Source organism: Lolium rigidum, chromosome 3 (assembly GCF_022539505.1).
Source record: "Lolium rigidum isolate FL_2022 chromosome 3, APGP_CSIRO_Lrig_0.1, whole genome shotgun sequence".
In the NCBI taxonomy this organism is placed as follows: Eukaryota; Viridiplantae; Streptophyta; class Magnoliopsida; order Poales; family Poaceae; genus Lolium; species Lolium rigidum.
This window is the reverse complement of record NC_061510.1, coordinates 301,715,937-301,737,499: the sequence shown is the minus strand read 5'-3', so window position 1 is coordinate 301,737,499 and position 21,563 is coordinate 301,715,937.

Genomic DNA, 21,563 nt, shown 5'->3' with positions numbered 1-21,563 from the left:
GCTAAGGAGGTTGAGGTTTCTTATTCAAGTACGACTGCTAGCAATCAATCGGTGCATGGCGGACTCCCCTGAAAGGAAAACAAAAAAGTACTCCGGACTCACCTGAGTAGATGCATCGCGGACGCGATTCCGGCTATAGGATATCGCGCCATCAGGCTTCCTAGCGCCTACGCCGATAGATTCCATCGCGTTGCCCTGCCATTGTTGATAGCAGTCGTCCATCGGTCGTCGTCTTCGGCCGGGCAGGTGGTTCTATAGTGATCCAATGGCGGCCACTTTATCGGACATCCCGGGCGGCCTCCATCAACCAACATTTCCTCATCTCTATCTCTATCTCTACTACTTATAAAGGCACGAAGTGCCGAAGGAAAACTCAATCTACACCATCCATGAATATCCATCGGACGCCCCCAATTTATTTGTTCTCCCTCCCGGAAATCACTCCGATTTCCGAACAGCATATCACAAAAAGAAATCCCATTCTCGCTCGGGAACGAGTTTTTTTTTTTTTTTGAACATTGGGGAACGAGTTGACTCCCCCCAAAATTCGCCAGCCTCCCTGTAACCGCCGCCTTTGCTCCACATAGAAGCGCCGCCGCCTACGCCGCCCAAAAATCCGATCAATTCCTGCTCCCTGGCTCTGCCTCTCACCATCACAACCTCGGCGTGGCCTCCTCTGCCGATTCCACCCTTCTACGACTGCTGGTATATGCCTCCGCACGCACCCAGGTAGCTAACCCTAGCTGCGTCCGGGTTCTTGTGTGCGGCTGCCGGCTGGCGGCCCGTACGGCCGGATCGAATCTTGGCGTGCTTCCCCGACCGCCTAATGCTAGCTGCTCCCATGTCTCGCTGCTTCTCCTGCGCCCTCCGCCACCGTGCCGCTGCCTGGCCACGTCGGGTCGTACAAGCTCAAGAACACGCAGGCCCGCGGCATCAGGCTCCAGCCGAACAAGCCCCGCTCTATCTACAGACTACAGCACGTACGTCCCCGCCATCGACCTCCACGTCTCACACCCGATGAACATGTACCTCATGAGCCTTGGCGGCCATGGTGTCACAACGCTGTGCAGCGCTCAGCAGCAACGGCACGGACTTGTTCGACAGAGACCGGATATCCGGATACCAGCACCAACGCGGGCAAAGTTAGCTCGCAGCGTTGCTTCAACTAGCGTCCATCGTCAAATTCAGGGACCAGATACCAGCACCAACGCAGACCAGCGATATGCGTATCGGAGGTACGCGGACATGCCGCACTTTCTACTGCAGTATCCTTTCTACCATCTGGTCGTCACAAAGAATACTTATTCGAAATATAGCTTTTTATGATCTCATACTTTAGTAGTTATCATCGTGGCATATGGAGATAGAGCACTACATATATTTGGTTACAGCTTGGTCAATGTTAGTATGTGTTACACTGATGTTTTGCATAATAAGAATACATAATTGTAGTATAAGTTCGAAAATCATATGAATTTAAAATCTGTGCATCGGTCTCTTCAGGAAACATTATTGTGTGCATTTGTCACTTCTTATACTTATATTTTATCATAATAATGATCTCTTTATTTTGTCCCTCCTATAAAATGGGCTTCAGAAATGTTTAGCTCATGTTATTTGTACTATACAACAGTAAGCAATGTTCTGTTACAACGATCTATCATATATGATACTTGGGAAAAGTGTGGTGGATCAGGTGCGCTCCACGCACCTTCTATTTTTTGTCTTTTTATTTTTTATCTATTAAATTATATAATATTTTGATTAGATTTTTTGCAAGTTAATAAAAAATAACAAATAGAATGGAGGAAAAATAGTTCAGAATTTTTTTGTGCAAATTTAAATTTTAAATTGTTTAAAATTCAAAATAAATTCTTGAACTACATATATAGATAATGACATAAAAAAATCTAAAATATTTTGCCCACATTCCAATTGTTATGTCTAAGTGATCTGCAAATTTTTAAGGTCAAACAATGTGTGATGTGAGAGATACCAAAATGAGAAATTGTTTGAGAGGGGAACAAAAAAACTTGCACGGATCTTGATGCAGTATACACGGTCTGGATACGGGTGCTCACCAAGTACCTGAAAGTCCACTCTCATGATACTTAGGTCTCGAAAAAGGTATGGAGATATATGTAGATTGTCAACTATGATTTTCTTTCATCAAGTTCACCATTTATCCATTCAAGATAACTTCAGTGGCTTAATTTTTCACAGTTCAATACAAAGGAAGATGAGCATCCAGTGAAGAGGTATTTTGCTCTTCAAAAGAAGTATGTTTCTTTTCCGGAGACAAAAGAAGTTTATTTTGAATCAGATCCAACTGATTCTTTGTGATGGATTGCATCATGCCTCCAGAGCGGATATAAAGGTAACAGTGCAAATATGTTCATTTCATTACCCTTTAGTAACTCGAAAATAATTTTGGTATATTATCTATAGCTTTATAAAGTTAGCATATTTCTCTTTTCCAGAATTACTGAGTAAATCAATTTGATGATGTCAAAGCTGATAATATATGTGCGAACAAAAAACATTCCTCTGTTACCATAACATTTTGCAAAATCCTATGGTCAGCGGAAGAATCATCCCAGTTGGCTGCGGGGGCTGCCGCCGCCTATGCTCTCTCCGCTCACGCCCCTCCCACCCCAACCCCACCCCAGACGAGGGATGCTGCTGCCTGCATCTGCGTCTCCATTACTGGAGAAATACCGACAAACTGATAAATTGTAAGTTCATGAATTTTTATTCTGCCTATGTACATATTCTTGGCATTAATTCAGTAGCCCCAGTTTATTTGTTTTCCTTTGTTCTGCAAAGTATATTGTGCAGCTGTGTTGCTACTCCGATTCAGGTTTGGACAATCGAGGCTGAGGTTGTGTTGTTAGTTAAATGCAATCATAGAGAATGTTATCGCCGTTCATGGTCTGAGCGCAATGAATAAGAAAGAGGTTGCATTCATAATTTTGCAAAATTAATGTATTTATGCTCCATTAGTACGATCAGATTTATAGGAAGGTACATTTATTTTCATGTGAGTTAACAATTAAGTCTGGATGTCCATTTATTCTTCTGTAATTAATTAAAATTATAGCAGCGATGTCTACCAAATATTCCTTCTAGCAAATCCTTATCTATAAAAGCTAACGTAAAATCAGGTTACACTTGCACTAGAACAATCTGTCATATTGAATTGCATGCTTCATGTTCGGTAAAATCACTCTCCTTTTTTTTTTTTTTTGAACAAGGGGAAGGCCCAGAAGGGCCTAGCTGCAATAATTCTGTCGGTGGGAGTACAAGGTATAGAGGAACCCAGAAAAAAAAAGAAAGTACAAAGCAGTCCTCAAAAATAACAGAAAGGACCCTAGAAAGATTACAAGAAAAGCAATCAGGTCCATCTTCTCCACCGTAGAAAGAACTCCACTGCCGGCCACGCATGGCAGCTCCGGGGACGGAACCACTTGGAGCAGCCAGCGCGATGAACGCCAGCAGGAATCCTTCGAAGGGCCTCCGCCATGGAGGTTGGTCAGACACTTGACGCACCGTCTGCATCAAGGCTCGGAGCCGCTGCCCGCCAGCACTTTGAGTCGGTCGCTGAGAAGCAACCGAGGATGAACTCCAAAGATTTGCAGTACACGATTTCCCCTGGTTCCTTCCAAAACTGAAGCCCACCATGTCGAAATCCTCCAACCCCTCGCCACCACGGCAGTCCAGCGGGAGAAGAAGAACAAAGGAGCTACAGCTGAAGAAAAGAACCACCATAGTCTGCTTATTGAAGAAGGCCATACCAGATCCGCCATGCCCGTCCAGCTTCCACCTTGCAAGCTTGACGGAAAGCTTCACTAGTAAGCGACCGGTGCCGCGAGAAAAGCACCAAGACGACGAGCCTCCGAGAAGATGGGGAGGACGGCCTTATTGATGGAGATGCCCCGCTCAAGATCCCTCGCAAGACACCGCTCTTGCCACCAGAGCAGGTCGACGAAGAAGCCAAAGCGAGAGGATACGCCGAGATCCGGCCGATGGGATTTGGCAACCGACTCCAAGACGCCATAAAGGACACAAAACACGAAGATCTGATACTAATATAACCTAAACTAAGACCGGCACCTCGCCTTAGTCCATCCCAAGCGGCATGCCGCCGAGATCGACCTCGGTTCGGCCCGGAGAAGAGGAAGACGCTCTCAGCTACTGTTCACTATGGAGAGAGGGGAAGGGATAGAATGAGCTACCTGGATTGAACAAGTCCAGTACTCTCCTTTTAGACCAATGGAAGGAAAGGGAGAAGTTAAATCAAGCTATCTGCTTCCGCCACCGCTCCTAGGGTCAGGCAGTGGACAGTGTGTTGGTTCTTTTGTCAACAGTAAGAACATTCTTTGTTTGACTAACCATCATTTTACTGTAACTATTATATTAATGACATGTGAAATATCAGAATCTTGAAATTATTAGATGACTAAAAAATATTTTACAATTGTTATCCTGGTTGAGCTAGCCCTTCTCTTATAAGTGATAAGAATGTGTGGAGAGCAAGTATCTTGTGAAGAAGTTTTTGTTGAATTAACCAACTCTTTATGTTGTAGGTTTTCCATCTCAATTAAAATATGTAATATATGATTTTTTTGTATCTGAAACATTTGGGCTGCCAATGGAGTTCTGTACTGAAATTGACATGGTCCCTAATTTATTACTATATTGTGTTAAGCTCATTTTACCTTGCGCGAGAGCATATGCATTTTGGATAATATATTATATCATAATTAATTAATGGAACATGCATTTTCTTTATTCATGAAAACTGACATTTTTATATTTATGACGCTAGACGTGCGTTGCACGTGCAAGCTTACTAGTCCAGGCAAGTTAAGAATAAGGATACTCAGGCAGTCAAAATATCTCTATCGTTTAGATTATTGAAAATCCACAACATGTAATGGATGGCCTAATTGATCTCTTGCAACTGTGGAAGGAGACCTTTGTACAAGCTAGATATGATTCTTTTCTCCAGTTAATTAATGGCATGCCATCCTTGGTTTTCATGGTACGGATATTCATCAGCAGCAGCCAAGCAGATCACCAGCCGGTTAGAGGAAAACAGCATAACTATATTTCCTGCCGTGTCCGCTTTATGCGCTGCGCCGGCCGTTGATTTCTCAAGCCAGCAACAGAAAGACAACCGATACTCATCTGGGCTTCAAATTAATTAAGATAGACTTTTTTTCATGGGATTCATCTGCAGACTGCACATGACGTTGTGGAGTGCCAAGCAGTTGACATCCTTTTGACCTCTTTCTCTTGCAGGTGAAGCATCGATGGTTTCATGATACTAGCCAAGCACAAGAAGACAGGAAGCCGATCAAGTGGAAAGGTTAATATCTCTGTAATTACATGCATATTTAATTTTGCCCTTTCTTTCAGGTTTTCGGTTTGATTAAAAGTTGTCGATCAAGGTTGAGTTAGTTGATCCATATAAGTACAGACTACAGAGAGTAGATAAGCAAACTTATCTTAATTTATTTGATAGATTAAATTTATTTTAATTTGTTTTAGCAACAACGTGTGCATATATATTTGCTATGAACAGACTACATGTACGATGATGATACCAAATGGTGAAAGTTTCGAATCCATAGCTGATCAGTCATGTTTCTAGGAGATAATCGAATTTTATGCATCAGACTTTGGACTAATGTTCTCCCTTTCTTCAGGTTTGTGTAAAAGAGCTGATGCAAAAAGTTCAGATTTTTAACTGCATGTCTCCTCGAATGCTTACGTACACACCCCAAATTGCGGTTCCTCCTTACAGTTGGAGCTAAAACAATTGTAACCTTCCCTAGGTGCTTGCTACAACTTTTGTTTTCAGATCTAACAGCTGCCCTCCATTTACTTTCCATGTTGCTTAGTTTCATTGGCATCTCTCCTTCAGAATTATGAGCGTACAGGTCAAAGCTCTCTGATCTTTTCCCGGTTCACTGTATTTATATAGGCTTAAGAATTTGCTAAATCTTTGATCAATCTTGCAGGACTGCATGTGCACTGGTGGTGTGGTCTGTCGCGTCATGAGGGGAGCGACATTGAGACATTGGCCATTGATGTCATTGATGTGCATGCACTTGGAGCAGGTCCGCCGGACAACTGAGTCTACAGAGGTAAATACCCAGCGTACAAATACATGCATATTATCGATTGTCAACAACTGACGTAATCCAGCTCACGATCTGATTAAATGGAAGTAGGAGAGGCCATTACGTACCTGAGATTAGCGAGATTGCTTCCAGGTCAGCTGAGTAGAGGGCCAATGCTGCGGCCGACATTGGAGATGGCCCCAAATTTGCCCGCTAGCTGCTCCGGCCATGAGGCACGACCTGCATGATGCGGATGAGGGCACAGCGGCGTCCACGGCGGATGTTTTCCGGTCTTCCAAATAGTTCTGATAATTTTATTTATATTGATAGCACATAATGTGCTAGACCGATAAAAATCTCCACTTTGTGCAAATGTGTTCTAATAGTTCTTACATTCGATGTGGGATTTTTTTTTTTAAAACATGTCAGATGTTGATGCTTCGCACGATGTAGTTTTGCAGTATATCTTATAATTGTCGTTCAAAATAGCGATGTATTTTGAAAGCATGGTAAATTGTAGTGTTGGTAAATTAGAAGCGTTAGCAAATGTTTTTAACCTTTTCCCAACAAGGTGACTGATAGTCATGTGGTGAAAGATGTCTTACATATAGAAGTATCTTCTGCTAGAAGAAAGAAACTTTTATGTTTAGTAAATCTGTGACTCCAAAGTTTGCTCAAAAGGATTTTGGTAGCTGACCTTTTTGTCATCTCTACTTGGAGAAAAAAATGCAAAAGGCCTACAAGTCAAATCATATTACCCATATACTATGAATAAATTTGCAGGTACACGCTTCAGATTATCATATATCCAGTATACGCGCATAGAGAGGATACTTTAGGGATGAAAATGGAGTAGGAAGTATCCAACTTTAGGACGAAAATAGAGGTTATAAGTTTCACTTCCTCTATGTTCCTTACCTATGTATCGAATCTAATCTATTCTACTGTATATGAATTTTTTCATAACATGATTCTATCATGCAAATTTTTCGCTACAGTTAATCATGTACAGATTGGGGATATAAAACTAAATAGAAAACAAGGTCATGTGATTTTTTGCCTAAGGTATTTTCTATTCATTAAGTTGTTATATAATTTTTACATGTAACTTTTCTAACTAACAAAAAAATGTATACCTTGGACAACTATAGGCAATGCAGCTTTGGGTTGAGAATCAGGCGCGAAACAAAAATTATTCGGAGTAGAACAATCAGATGCTTGGTCATATATTGGCTATTATATTTGTACTGGTGACATTTACGATGAGAAGATTGGATACACGAAGTAAGGCATGGCCGTTCGTAAGATTGTAACTATATTCATACCATACACAAAATTAATTAACAATAAAAATATATATTAATAACTAATAAAACATAAAATAATAAACGGCAACTATAATGTCCATAAAATATATACGCACAAATATTGTCTAGCCCCGCGAATTTGCGGGCCATCCTGCTAGTTCTTTACATAAGACCCCCTGGCTTAACGATTTGAGATCAGAGTAAAATGAGGGAAATCAATAACTTCCTAAATTAACTTAACAAATCCCACAAATCTCTCTGGTTGACTCTCCATATATGTGCAACCACGTTCTATTATTAAGGAAAGAAAAATAATGCTTTCTAAATCTAAGGAATCGTTGGGGTCATGCATTACGAATCTCAATTAATTGTTTCCTTTTTGTATGGATTTTTTCATGCATGTCATGTGGGAGCTGACCGATAGAGGGGGTGATTGAAAAAAAAAAGCTACAACCTTATATTCTGAAACAAATGCCAAAGATCTATAGACATCATAAAAAGGAACGGATGGAGTACTTCGTTCTGTTTGACAAAACTGCAAGTTCTGTGGTAGAAGGAATAGTATTTTTTTTTTGTGCGGGTAGAAGGAATAGTATTTTAACTGCCCTGGTTATTTATTAGTCATTCGCCAGTTCCGGTACAAGAAGAGATCCAGTTCCGGTACAAGAAGAGATCACCCTCAGGCGAGAGAAACGGGTCGAAGAAGAAGAAACATAGACCATCGTGATTTGCATCATACTCGCCGTTGCTAGCTCCGTCACATGGCAGGCAAAGGGTCAAGCAACGGAGCAAATATGTCGTCCATTATGCGAACATGCCCTTGTGTGTTCACCCGCATGTGGGCGGCAAGCAGGCAGCGCCCATTCCGTAATGCTCCAAAATTAAATCTACGTGACTGTTCAGTTTACAGAGACAGACGCTGACTAAACACTTGTGTTAGTGTTAGCTACAGCTCGTGACGATTAGTAGCTGGAATATGTTCTGGTGTATACACATGAGGCTCCTGCAGAATAACCGCTAATAGAAAAATACTCCCTTCGTTTAAAAATAAGTGACTTAATTTTTTATAGATACAGATGTATTGTATCTAAACTACCAGATACTTTCGTATCTAAAAAACCATTTATTTTAGAATGGAGGAGTACTTGCCAACGCTAATGGGGTGTTTGACTGGAAGGTCTTGAGTTGAGTTCATGTCCATTTGTTTGATGAGTTCAGTTCATGTCCATGCTGCACCATTTAATTTGGGATACTCTCCAAAATCGTTGAGTTCATCACACATGGCCAAGTTGCGCTAGAGATAACCTTCAGACAAAGTGTAACTGGTTGCATGTTTTCGGAATCAAATAATTGGCTATATTTAATACTTCATTTTTTTTCTCAAAAAACAAAATTCAGCAGAGCAAAGCACGGCATAGCCACCCACTGAGAGAAGCTTATCGCATTGCCTGCTCATTATTGGCATGCATAGCACCCCCAACTGTATTTAAGATCTAGTTTAGCGCATCGTGTGCAAGTTGATAGTATATAAAAAATACAGGTACTTTCAGTCCCAAGCAAAAAGCCAGTACAAGTATCAACTCATTCACTTCATTCATAGCTTTGTTACCAATTATCAACTCTATTATCGAGCATGCTGAGTGTTCAGTTGCGTTGATGATTATCCGTGCTAGCTGAGGTATATAGCCAGTATTATGTGTGTACCTTTGGCAATTTGACAACTGATTATCCTACATAGTCTTATTTGGTTAAGACTCAGTAGTACAAGTAACCTAACAAAGTTAGTGGGATGGGATTTATTATTCATTTCGTCCAGAACTTTGGCAATTTTGTGCTCGATAGTGACCAGCAACGATACTTAGTCGATCGGGGAGATGCTTTGGGCTGCTTCCAAAAGGCGACGCAATATTACAATACAGACCGCCCGACTCTTACAGCTGGTTTTGACTTAATTTTATTCCATCATCGTTACCTTGTACGGTGCGGAATCAAGTAGATCTTAACCTTTTCGTCCAGTACATGCTTCTATGAAACTCTATGCGTACCACATGGGTAATTTGCGGCTGGGATCGTCCAGGGAATCACAAGATTAGTTTCCAAGGTGCAAGCAAATCTCCCGTTCTGGCTTTCTCTCGGTACGGCAGGACACAGTGGGTCGTATATCACAAGCTTAACCGCCGGCCATGCTCCGTGCATACATGTGCCCGGCACAGTCGCACCAGCAGCGGCAAACGTATCGCTGGTAGATTTCATCCATCTGCTCCTCCCCTAATCCTTTTTCTTAAGCTACTCGCCATTTTTTGCTTGTTGTTTTATTGCACGGTGGTCGGCTGCTGCCTCTACAACTGATGCTAGATGTTGCCTGTTGGTGGATAATCAGATTAATAAGGATAAACGACATGATCAAGACATTTTTGACTCGTTAGATTGTTGTGTGATATTCCATTAATTCTGAGTCAGTTCAGTCAAGCTTGGATTAAAACTCAAATGGTCCGTAAGAATATAGAACATGGTGCGTGCTCGATGCTACGGATGCTTTTACTTCATGGGTAAGTGTGAAATGGTACCCCTCCGTTTTGATGTTTAGGGCGTATACTCTTTTTCGGCTTTTCCTCAAAGTATAAGGCCAAGGCGAGGTTTAGTCGCCATCTCCTGAAACTACCCCTATTCCCCCCTCTCGGAATCCATCAACCCTTGGCGACATGAATCGCACACCACGTCCGAGCAAAAAATCCTGTCAAAATCAAACTTCGAATTCATTTTATGATTTTTCGTTAGAATTTTGAGATCAAATTTTAAAACTGAAATCATAAAATCAAATAGAAGTGGATTTTTAGCGCATGCTAGCATAAAAATCCTGTTTCGGCTTCGACTCCGCCAGCCCCCTCCGCCATGTCGTGGCTCTCTTTGTGGGCTTCTGCGGCTGAAGAAGTCGAGGACAATGATGATGAAGAGTTGGCACCTATGACGCCGCTGGCTTCCAAGTCCCGCACTGCTACTGTTGACGTCGAGGGCAATGCAGTGAAGATGACCTGCGATGTAGCTACTGCTGTTGGTGATGTGGAAGGCTGGGTGCAGGTGGGTCTGCGAGCCATCATCTTTGCTTTGAAAGGAAGGTCTCGAACGTAGTCTCGCCTTCAAGCGTTGGGCTCGAGGGAGATGTTTCTGGTGCCTTGAATGTGGCCACCAGGTCAACACATGTCGTGAGCCATTCAGATGCATCCGTTGTCGTCGTCCTGGTCACCGGGAGCGCTTCTGTCGTGCTCGCTTCCCTGCCGCTCTTGATGACGAGGTGGTCACATGTGTTCGTTCTCCGGTCGCCCGTGCTCCTTGCAAGCAGAGCAGCTCTCCATCTGCTAAGCCTCGTCGTCCCTCGTCATCACGAAGTAGGGCTGAGGTCGTGGGCCACTCGATTGCAGTGGTGCCGCCAAGACCCTATCCTAGGTGTTGCGAGCAGTTCAAGGTTAATGCCGCTTTGGACTCTCTCTTTCAGTCCCAGGTTTCCTTGATGCGCATGGAGCTCCTTAAGGTGGTCGATGTTCGTATCGAGGAGGCATCTCGCCCTCTTCATGAAGAGGTGGCAGCTCTCAAGCTATTGTTGGCACGTATTGATGATTCTTTGGATCCGAGTGAGGCATGCTCTTCTGATGGTTTGGGGCTCGCCAAAGCGCAGGCTTCGGTCGCGCTTGACTCCTCTGAGCACAAGTCGTCGGTGGTTGAGGAAGAGCATCTCTACGGTTGTTTCTGTCCTTGTGGCCCATCGTCGTTGCCTGATGTGATGGCTTCCTCTAAGCGCGAGGGCATGGACATGATCTTGACTCAGGTGCTTGACTTTGAGAAGAGTGATGATGTTGATACCCCAGTGTCTCTCTTGCCCGAGTTCGGCATGCGGGTGGTTTTTACATGTGATGGGGTTGCTAAGTCAGGTGTGTTGGCACCTGTGCCCCCCGGAGCTGTTGTCGCGAAAGAGGTTTGCGATTTTCACGCTACCTTGGTTGTTGCCTACACTGGATCCGCACCTGATTGATGGGTACCTCCAATTTCTTGTTCGTGTCGCCTTGTGGTCTCTTGTGTTGGCTGGAGTGGGTGTATTTTGGGTCCTTAATTGTTAGGCTTGGTTGTGTGTGTGTGAGTGTGCGCTTTGTGTAGGTTTGGCCATGTTGTTTTTGTTGTTTTTGTTGTAGGTTTTCGCCTAAAAACTGGACATTCTCTTCTTAATTAATGAAAGAGGCAAAACTTTTGCCTTGGTTTAAAAAAAAAACCCTTCACTACGTGAGTGACACCGGGGCCTCTTCTCATGCTGGTGTGAGTGATCTCCAACCTAAGGGTGTTGTGTGGACCTGGATGACGCTTAGGTGCGACAGAGCTTGAACTCCTGAGCAGCTACCTTGGAACCTCTCGGTGGTGGCTGGGCAGTGATGGATACAAAGGATGTGCGCCATCAAACCGTGGTGGCATTAGAGCTGAAAATCCCATCTCAGATCTGTTCGAAGATATGGCGCGATGACGCTTGGGTACTGGCACCAACCTCGGGCGTATGTAGTACTCAGTAGGCCGCTATAACTACGGGGGCAGTCTGATGGTCTTCCATGGAGATGGGACGTGGAAGATATAGGTCCCATCGCCTTGATCTAGCCAACGATGGTTGTTCCCCACTTTGACGATGATGGAAGCTGCTCCACTTCCTATGATGTTGGGTCTCCTACTCAGCTGGACATTTTGTTTGGCGGTTAGGGTCGAGCTAAAAAAACTCGTAATAGGTATAAAAAAAAGGCGCCTACTAGGGTTCCATCTCCACCCGGAGGCATTGTCAAACTGTAGCGGGTATTACTGCTAGTCCTAGAAATAAGATTTGCATCAACCGCTTGGCTTTTTTCTCGATAAAGGAGCATCTCCCCAGCCTCTGCATCAATAGACACACGGCTTGCTTTACTAAAAATAGTATCAAGTCACTTAAAGTGTATCATCACTTATTACAATCATGGAAAAACTAAGGTCGATACATGAATCAACCAACTGAAAATATGGCACTCAGAAAAGCTATGCATTTGCTATTCTATTAATATGCCGCCACCCTAGTCTGGAAAAAGAAGTCCTGAGCAACCACTAGCATCCGGTTGCATCCAATAAGCATACCCTCCCGCTGCTCCACCGGGAGAAGGAAAACCCATTGCTGAATTGAATGAGCAGCTCGCCGGATAACCTGCAAAAAATTAGTTCCAATTTGCTTGTTAAAGATAATATCATTTCTAGTCCTCCAAATAGCCCAACAAATGGCCGACACTCCAGTTCTTATTTTTTGTTTGTCATCTTTCTTCACACCATTCAACCATCTACCAAACATATTAGTAAGATTAGCTGGTGGCGGAATATTATAAGAAAGATACATCATACGCCATATTATCTTCGCAAAAGGACAATGAATAAACAAATGATTAACAGTTTCCGCGGAATCACAAAAACAACACTTTTGACATCCTTTCCATTTCCGTTTAGCTAAATTATCCTTAGTTAGGAGCACCTTATTGCTCAAAAACCACATAAAGATTTTGATTTTCAAAGGGATCTTTAACTTCCATAAATATTTGCGAAGATAGACAACATGCCAATTCATCCAATCAAGGTACATAGACTTGACTGAAAAAACACCCGAATCAGTAAGCTTCCAAATAAACCTATCCGGTTTAGATGTTAGATTGATATTAATAAGTTTTTGGCATAGATGTAACCATTGTATCCATTTATTATCATTAAAACCTCTTCTAAAAGAGATATTAATAGGTTCAGCTGCAACCACTGTCGAAACTAACACATTCTTATGTTGAACAATATCAACCGCTTGGCTTTCCTTCTATAAAATATAATACACCTCTTCATGCTAAATTATAGATTTTTTTTCTAAATATATTCTATGAGTCTATGCAGTAGGGAGGGTGACAACTAGACAAGACATTTTTAATTTTTACCAATGATCAATTTCTAAGACATATAATGATATGTAAGTACTTCAATAGAAAAAAGATAACATAAAAAATTGTAGAAGGGGCCCTAGCCCACCTCATGACGCTGGCCACTCATAGAAGCTCCGGCCCAGAGTATGTAACCACTAGATCGTTTGCCCTACATTTGGCCACAACATTTGGAATTGGTATATTATTCCATTTCTCGTTTGAACTACTTGTTCTTTCGGAATTAAAGAACTGCTGGAGCTTTCATGGATAACCCATAATTCAAGTATATTATAATCTTACATGCATAACAACTTGACACTTGACATCAGCCACTTGGAATATGACTCGTGATTTGATAAAGTCAAATCAATGTCAATCAGGATTACAAGCTACTCAGGTGGTTACATACTCTCAAGTGCTCCAATTGGCTTCTAAGATTGATGGAACAGAAGGAAAATGTCATCTCTATTTAAATGGTGCGATTCATAGTGGCATACGTGTTCTGTTCGCCTCCCACTCACCAATGTTTGTTCCACACCAACAGATATATATATCACACATTAAAATTTCCGTCACTATCGTCCTAACGCACACCCTATGCATTTACATTGGTAGACCAATGTGAGATCTAAACAAAGGTGGTTGAGGTTTGTTGTATACACTTGTGTTTGTATTAGGAGACCAAGAAACAATCAAGGATCTAATGGTCTCCATGTCTGGCCATCACATTTTTATTCTACCTCTGTCAAGCACATGATGAGTGTTGTAAAGCCTGTGGACCTGTGCACGACTCAATCAAAAGTTTCTTGTTTGCTGATTTGATGGCATTAGATTCTGATTAGTGTTGTATCAGGACTGGTGCCGAAAAACTCGATGAGTTAACCATGCTGGTGTTACGTTCTGATTGCACAGACTAGAGTTATGTTTGTCCAGTTTCAGTAATGGTAATCATGTGTTCGCTGTTATGCTATGTCTGAGTGATGGGAACACAAATCAAACATGAAAGGTTAATTAGTTTCAGGGAGATATTCATGTTCCGATCCTGGTGTTGATTGACCACCTGCTGGAAAATACAAGTCCCACCGTCACAACATTATTTTGATGATATTATTCAACGTAGAAATTATGATGTAAATATTATTTATTTAGTTGCTAATGTGCAATCTATTATGGAAAAAATGTAACATATTCTCTTGTAAATGAAAAACATTTCGGGGAACAAGTCCGACAAAAAGCTAAGATCATGACTGCAGATGTAAACCATTTCTCTGGAAAGGCAATATATGAACTCTTGAACAACATAAGTTTACATTAAAAATAGTGATTTTCTCCTGTGTACATTGTTGCTAGCCTCCTTTCTATCCTTCTATCTTCAATTTGTGAATTATAATTTTTACAATTTTCTCAAAATTTGTATAAAACTAGCACAGTGGCCCTCGCACATGCGAGGGGAACGCTTAAAAAGTCCATATAATTGAAGTAACCTGGTTCTAATGTCACCACAAATTATTATGTTAAATAAAAATAGTATTTACGCAGGAAATATCTTTAATCATCTTTAATTTATGTGTGAATAATTAATATCGATCACTATTAAAACAGAAAATCCGATGACCATATGTACATGGTAATGTTTGATTAGTACATGTAACTAAATTTGCATTGCAACCAAAGGATGTATTATTAGTATGAATGATGTAAATTTATTAAATCTTGGCCATGAAATTATAGATCTAAGAGTGAAAATAATTCTAATGATGTGGATTAACCTCGAGTCTCTATTTTAGACCTCCGTATTTTTCTTTTAATATATAAATAAATAGATAGATACTTTTCTTACATGATAAAACTCTTTACCTTATTTTACCCTTATTTTAGAGTTATCTCTATTATAAAGTTTAAAATAATATTTCAAAATATCAAACACTTGGTGATCCTATCCTCCAAAAATAATTTTTCAATTCGACCATTGTTTTCATCAGTACTACCTCATGCAAGTTGCAGCTCTATGAACCATAATCATTCCTAAAATTCGGTTTGGGTATTAAAAACAAACACCTTACCTAGAAGATCTGTTAGACTACATGCACCTAGCAACGACATCGAGCTTCAACCACTGGACACGCAATCTTACCGCCCATGAAGCGCATAGGCCGAGCCTTGTGCAGCACGCTCAGTCCAGCGATGGCCCCATCTCTGGTCTGTTGCCTCCGCGTGCTCTCCTCTCGCATGGACGTCGGCGGGCTGGACTACAACGACCGTGGCACTTTAGTTGTGTGGCGGTATATGTCATATACCAGATTACCGATAAGCCCATAACCTCTCAGAGCCATAAGCATCCTAATTGGTAGCTTCTTGCAGTTAACGTCTGGTGTCGCGGCTAGATCGGTAGCTTCCAGATTCTAGCATGATCATTTGGAAGTATTAGGCGGGAGACATTATACAACGCAAAGAGGGTTCACATAAAGAACTCTATCCATACTCGTATTATTTTTCTTTTCGACAAAAAAAAAACAAAGTGGTGCCTTCCATTGCCAGGGTTTGCAGCTTGTATCGTTGGCCATGGATATGAGGTTTAACTGAGCCTATGCGTGCTTCAGTTACCAACGTATCCCAGAACACAACCTCGTGAGCTTTTTGCAGTTAACATCTGGTGTCATGGCTAGATCGGTAGCTTCTAGATTGTAGCAGGATCATTTGGAAGTATCAGAGGGAGGCATTGTACAACGCAAAGAGGGCCCGCATAGAGAACTCTATCCATACTCGTATTATTTTTATGTTCGACAAAACAAAAAGTCGTGGCGTGCATTGCCAGCATTTACAGCTTGTATCGCTAGCCAGGGATATGAGGTTTAACTGAGCATGTGCATGCTTTTGTTACCGGTGCATCCCAACACTACCTCACATCGTAGCTGGCGATCATCGATGGATCTAATTTCTCCGCCTACCCATGCATCTACTTCCGCAATGCACCTAACGGAAGGGAAACAATGCTCAACCGTGCCTCTGTCTACTTACTTTCTAGGGAAATTCGAGCTGGACAGCAGGGTCACTTGCTTGGAAGTGTCGACTTACCTTCTTGCGCTCGCCGCGGGGACGGCGAACTGGGTCGTCGGTCTCTAAGCGGGTGGGGCAGAGGCGGACATACACGATGTTCGCCGCGGGCTTGTGCTCACCTCATAAATCTTGGGTGCACCAGTCAACCAATGAGCATAGAAGCCTAGGGTGAGGTGGTGGCGCTCACGCTAGGTAACGTTGGCATAGAGTGGCTGGAGTCTTGGACTGCCTGGTGGTGCTCCCCGTCCGGCGCTGCTAACAACAACCGATGTTGTTAACAACGGCCTCCAATTATCCCTAGCTAGGCGCCGGTGCGTCGACCTCGTACTCTTCGGCCATCGTTCGTTGCTCCCTCGATCGTCCCTCGTTCCGCCTTTCGTCTTCTGGTGTTCCAAAAATTTTTGCCACGAATTTGTATTTGTCGAGAAAAAAAAGTGGGCCTAGGAAAAGGAAAACTGCCTATAGTTGTGGATGCATGGATGCATGGTAGCAAGCGAGGGCGCCCTGTCCCTCTATTTCCATTTTTTTTTGACGTAGCAATGGATGTGGATACTGTATTCTTAAGGATGAACTACAGTTTTTTTTGTGGAGCAAGCGAGGGGCACCCCGCTCTTCTATACCTTTTTTTATGTAATAATGAACAGGGTTTCCTTTTTTTAGGGGATGAACCACACGTATTTTTTATGGCCTGCTTAGATATTTCCGTCCAAACGGAAGATTGGGTACTATTTTAGTTTTGCTTCCCGGAAGGTGCATGCACATATCAAAACGTGACATATCATGTATGTTCACAAAACATAAGCTCTTACATGTTACGTAAATTTATTAAATCTTGACCATTAAATTATAGATCTAAGAGCTAAAATAATTCTAATGATGTGGATTAACCTGGAGTCTCTATTTTAGACCTCTGTATTTTGCTTTTAGTATAGAATAGATAGATGGATACCCTAAAAGTTTGTAAAGTACAAACTCGTGAAACATAGAGATTCCATATGGGGGAAAAATGGGGCAGAGAGTGGCTACTCGATCCCGCATTGAGCAAGTATAAAATTGGCATCGCTTTAACAAAACCACAAGACTCCTACATACATATATAAACCTGTAATCCTATATCATTGTAACTTTTGTAAACCGTGTGCCAGTGTTGTATTATCTAGATTAGGCCCTCATTGGTCTATTCATTTGGAAAAGAAGAAGAAGAAGATCATACATTGCTTTACTATTGAAGTTTCCAGAGCATATATTTATTTCCCAGCCGGTACATATAAAAGTCTTAGAGATGATATAATAACCTGACCATCGATCCGATCGGGGCTAACAATTGGTGCATCATAGTTTACATAAAAATGCACATTTCTGCCAAACAGCTGTGTCATGGCTATGATCCTATCCACACAAAGGGTAAAGAGATCAATATCAAATACTTGTATGAATAGATTAACACTCACATGCAGATTAAAAATACCACGCGCGCGATGCCTGGAACACATCACCGTCTCGTTGGTTAATGTATGGTTATGGTCTAATCATAGATAGTGTAGTGTAGGCGCGCGAATGATTGGGTCTCAGATCCTGGCCGTGCATCCGTGGTGGTCTCTAATTGCAACAGCATGGCCACTTCTATAAGGCACAGCCTGTACGTGATGCACACCTCTCCATGCATGCCTTCCACATAGCACATACACAACATGCCTCTCGTCAATTATTTGTAGCACAAGTAGAGTAGGGTAGGGTAGGAGTGTGGCATCAAGATTCTAAGCTCAGATCCCAAGCACAGATCAGTGGTGAAATCTGTTATAGACACACCATTTTCAGATATCAAATTATGGGGTTTTCTGCATCGTATTGGTTCTTCCTGTTGTTTGATCGACCCCTCTTTTGGGTAAATTTTGTGATCTTGGCATGGTAACGTGACGATGATAATACAATAAGAATTTGTCTTCTAAGCCCACATTATCATCATCATCATCCTCATCATCATGTTTGTAATGTGATAAACTCTTACTACTGCACAATTAGATACTGCTAGTCTGCTACCAATTTCGTTTTAATCGGTTTCGCTATCTCCAACATGGTTGAGAATTAGTACTCCTAAGTCATCGGTGAGAACTATCGGATCGGACTTCATGATTTGTACAAGTGAAAAGAGATATGATTATCTTGATCTGACCACTATTAGCTATCGGCTGAGAGATGACTCTTTTTAAATCTACTGAGCCGTAGCTCGTATAATTTTTTTAAAACCATGGATTAACATAGCCATAGGAGGTGTAAAGATGAATACCATAATTTCTCTGTTTTTCGAACTGCCGTGTTGTATAATGAGCTGATTGTTCTGCCAAAAGGCCACAATGTTTTTGCCCAAAAGCCTACAAAAGCACTGCCATTGTACACAATAATACCTCTAGAAAATTTTGTGAACATGTTTTTCACACCACGCTGAAGTAAAGTTTGGATCGCAGTATGGACGGAAAGCATGATATGCCATCAAATTGGTGGGTTCACTTAGCACAGAGTGCACTATGGATCCCAATCATTCAACATAAGTCTGTACTCCGTTGCTACAGGCTTCCAGCACATAGGCAGAGTCATACAGAGAAGAATCGAAAATACCATTACTAAATCTTAGAGCAGAGGCAGATGAGGAGGTATATATATCACCAGTCCGCTGCTCCACCAACACATCGACATCACCAGTTCTCTTGTGCTCAGCACCACCATCGACGCCAAGAAAACAACATGAAGAAGCCATCGACGCTTCTCCGATCCATCTCCACACGCCTCTCCACGAGGCTGGCGCCGTCGCCGGCGGTTGCTCCCTGGCCGCCGGTGTGTTCCGCTTACGACCGCTGGCTGGCTGCCGAGATCGATGAGCTCCGTGCCGACCCACTCGCCTCGTGCACCAGCGCCGCCTGGCTCGGCCGCACCATCGGCCTCGCCGTGGCCGCGCAGAGACGGCTCGTCGCGTCGGCGAAGTCGGCTCCGGCCTCCGGCATTGACCGCAAGACCATCGACGAGTGCGTGGAGGACACAGCGGAGCTGCTCGACGCGTGCGCCGGGCTCAGGGACCGGCTCGACATGATCAGGAGCTACGCCTCGTCCATGCGCATCGCGCTGCACTGGCTCGAAGGCCGCGGTGGCTGCACGGCCACCGCTCGGCGCCGCGCTGCCGCGGCGTTCGCGGAGTGCGAGGCCGTGGAGCGGCGGTGCGGCGCGGAGCTCGCCAAGTGCGGTTCCAACCTCCGCAAGCTCGGCGAGAGGGCGCTGCAGACCAAGCCGCATTCTGGCGGCAGAGCGCGGTGCGAGGAGTCCCTGGCCGGAGCACGCTCGGCGGCGCTTCTCGCCGTGGGAGCACTCGGCGTCGCGCTGGCGTTCAGGCCGCGCCGCTCCGTTCCCAGTATCGTGCACTCCGCCGGAAGCGTCAAGGACGGAGCGGCGGCGCCGTGGGAGTGCGAGCTCCAGGAGGTGCAGAAGCACGTTAAGGAAGTGTACGAGCGCCGCAGGAAAGAAGGCGTGCCATGCATGGCCGAGCTCGAGGCCGCAGCGGCCGACGGACGGGCGGTGAAAAGCGTCCTGACCACGGGCGGACGGCATTTGCCGGAGGCTGCGGTTGCCGCGGCGAGGAGGAGGTGTGACGAGCTAGAGGAAAATGTGTTTGTGCTCGAGGAGAGCATCGGCGAGCTGCATAGGGAGCTCATAGGTGTTAGGATGGTTCTCCTGGAGTGGTCACAGAGAGAAAGAGGGCATGAAGTTCTCAGGTTATGAATTGTTACTGAACTGAACCATAACAAAAATGATCATATAGATTGATTAGAATACCTATTTAGTTAGTGATATCTAACCGGTTTAGATTTAGTAACTGGTCTCGACTTAGCTTGCAACCCTTGTTACTTGCAGCCTACATGATCAATATAAATACCCCTTTGCTAGCTCTATGTTAACTTTTTTTTTTTTCGAAATGGGGTTCTATGTTAACTGAGAATTAAGTTTCTTTTACGCCCGCTAGAATCGTTAGATTTGCATATTCATTCACATGAGAATTACATGTGGGTGTACAATTACACATTCTTAAATTGCACATGAAATTTGATGACATCATGAGAATTAGGTAAATTTTTGGTCAACTGAGAACTAGCAACATCCATAAAAATAGACAACACAATTTTTCCTATAGAGCCACGTTTTTGCCTCTTGGCATCACATCTCTCTCAATCTTGTTTTCCTTCATGGTATCGAAACCACGTATTGTTTTGCTGTGATGACTACCTCTTGTTCAACCTCGATGTTGTGTCTAGCATCTACTCCTCTTGAAATTTCATAAGCTTCATCTAGTACTCGTGTACTCATGGGACTGCCATTCTTGCAACATGAGGGCTCCTTCGTATATGGAAGACGCTACCAACCTATCAATGCCTATAGAAGGAGGAGGCAAGACCCCTAGAAGGACCAAGCAACTCCAGATCGACAAAGACGTCACACCGCCATCATAGTCATCTTTATGCACAAATCATATCGATCTAGGGCACTCCGTCCTCTTCCGACCACCACAAAACAAAACATTGTCGATGTCATTGCCGGATCTTGCCTAGTTCCTATATTGTAATTGTATTCTCTCTATATAATACTACATCCATCTTAAAATAAGTATCGCAACTTTGTTTAGATACGAATATTTCTAAACACACATTTTAGTTATACAAACATCCAAATCTAGATAAAGTTACGAAACTTATTTTGAAACGTGAGTAAACAAGAAAAAACTAGCGGTTTTATCTGCACAAAGGGGCTGAACCTAGGTGTATCCAGTCTCTTGTAGCATCCCGTCACCCGCGCAATCCCCATATGATACTTGCGACTTTATCACCTGGGAAATATCTCCAACAGAAGAGTATGTTTTCAAAAAGCTAAATATATATACACGTATGCGCTTATGAGGTCTTATGATCTATTTGTTTTTTTAAATAAGGCATAGCTCCGACCTCTGCATTGCAACCTTTTATTGATCCATCCGATAATTTTATCACCCACGAATGATATCCAGGAGAAGAGCATGTTTTCTAAAAACAAAATACACCGAGGAAACTGATGAGAAAAGTACAAAAATAATTAGAAAACAA